This window comes from Octodon degus, unplaced genomic scaffold (genome assembly GCF_000260255.1).
Source record: "Octodon degus isolate 3935 unplaced genomic scaffold, OctDeg1.0 scaffold02639, whole genome shotgun sequence".
In the NCBI taxonomy this organism is placed as follows: Eukaryota; Metazoa; Chordata; class Mammalia; order Rodentia; family Octodontidae; genus Octodon; species Octodon degus.
The window spans coordinates 2,217-4,418 of record NW_004527215.1 but is presented as its reverse complement, the minus strand read 5'-3'; the positions used below and the strand labels follow the sequence as shown (position 1 = coordinate 4,418).

Sequence of the window (2,202 nt, the reverse complement as noted above, 5' to 3'; positions counted from 1 at the left end):
GAGGGTCCGGCCCACGCTGTGCCTGGGCTAGGACTGGTCCCGCCGGCGCAGGGTAGCAGGAAGCTCTCTGCACTCTCACCGGACCTGGGCTAGGACTCTTGATCCCTTTCTAGAACAGCTTTTAGTGCTCTGTGTAGGGTTGGTTTCATCGTCATGAATTTCTTTAGCTATTCTTTGTCACGGAAGTAATTTTGAAAGATAGTTTTGCAGGGTATATCAATCTGAGTTGGAATTTGTTTTCTTATAGGACTTTGACTACTTTGCTACATTCTCTTCTTGACTTGATGGTTTGTGCTGAGAAATCTGCTGTTATTCTGATGGATTTTCCTTTATTAATTTATTTATCTTTATTTATTTTGTATTTTAGGAAAGGGTCTACAAGGTGTTCAGGGTCTCACTGCTAGGTCAGACTCATAGTTGTACACCTGTTTACAGCCTCCCAAGAGCTAGGATTACAGGCGCACACCACCACGCCCAGGCTCAATTGCTGTCTCAGTGTGCCCCGGGGGTGAGGATGGCACAGCAGGCCCAGGGATTGAACCCCTGGCTTCTGTGCCTGCTTGCAGGTCCTTTAATTTGCTGAGTGATTTGGCTGGCCCTTGGGTTTTCCTTTAAATGTGATCTGTTTCTTTTCTTTAGCAGCTTTTAGTATGTTGTTCACATGCTAAGTTTCTGGGATCTTGATTATTGTATGTCTGGTATAGATTTAATTGGATGATATTATTTGTAGTTCTATATATCTGAATGTCAGATTTTTCCCCACATTTTTTGTTATTACTTCTGCCCATATTCTTTTTTTGTCATTTGTATTAGCTTCTTCTTTCTCATTGATGCCTATTAGGCTTATATTGTTCATCTTTGCATCATCTTGCAGATGTTGAATTATTATTTCCTGGATCCTTGTTGTTTTTAAGAGATCTTTCCTTACTGTTTGCTACCTGCAATGGTGTCTTCAAAGTCTGAAAGTCTATTTTCACTTTCATTCAAATGGTTTTGCCTGATGCGTCTGTAACACCCAAAAGTTAGGACTTTTCTTTGCACATCTGAGGCTACCTGTGGTAGCTCTCCAGTTGTCATCATGCCAAGAATCAATATATTGAATTTCACTGTAAATGCTATGGGAATCGCTTGGATTACTATGAGAAAAAGAGAAAGAAGGAAAGTTGAGAGGCTCATAAATGTTCATAGAAGGAAAAAAAAAAGATTGACCTGAAGGCTAAGCTCTACCATGAACAGCGCCATGCAGAGAAAATACAAATGAAGAAGACTATCAAGATGCATGAAAAGAGAAACACCAAACAAAAGAATGATGAAAAGACTGCATAAGGAGCAGTACCTGTCTACCTGCTGGACAGAGCAGGACACTCTCATGCAAAAGTACTTTCCAACATGATTAAACAAAAATGAAAAGAAAAGGCAGGAAAATGGGAAGTTCCTCTGCCCAAAGTTCATGCCCAAGGAGAAACAGAAGTATTAAAAATTATTCAAACTGGAAAGAGAAAAAAGAAGGCATGGAAAAGGATGGTTATTAAAGTCTGCTTTGTTGGAGATTGATTTACAGGAAAACTACCTAAATATGAAAGGTTTGTTAGGCCAATGGACTTATGTTTTAAGAAGGTCCATATAACACCCTAAACTGAAAGCCACCTTTTGCCTGCCAATGCTTGGTGTGAAAAAGAATTCTTCATTACCACTGTATACAACTTAGGGTGTTATTACCAGAGGAACAGTGATTGAGGTGAACATGAGTGAGTTGGGCCTTGTGACACAAGGAGGCAAGGTTATTTGGGGTAAATATGCCCAGGTAACCAACAATCCTGAAAATGATGGATGCGTCAGTGCAACCTTACTAGTTTGACAGATGTTTCATACAATAATAACTTACACTCTTTGAAGACTACAGACCAATCAGAAAAACCATACTTGAATTCTCCTGAACAACTCTCATGACTACATTCATCAAGAAAACTATTTATTAAGTTGCAAAAACACAAAAAAATTAAATTGTAAAAACATTTAAAAAACAAGAGAAATAGTTTTGCCAATTTTTAATGAAGTTTTAATTTCCCGTATATTTGTGTTTCCTGTTCAATGGGTTCCACGTATTGTATTTCTTTGCTATATTGTTCATTCAAGGTTTCCATCATTTTATATTCTCTTTTTTATTAGTGTATTCTTTAGAAATACTTAATAATTCTTTCA

General features: G+C 38.0%; 1 pseudogene; it reads left to right on the top strand.

The window, feature by feature from the left end:
• The first annotated feature begins 1,062 nt into the window (after positions 1-1,062).
• On the top strand, positions 1,063-1,853 carry LOC105741377 (annotated as a pseudogene).
• Positions 1,854-2,202: the final 349 nt, after the last annotated feature.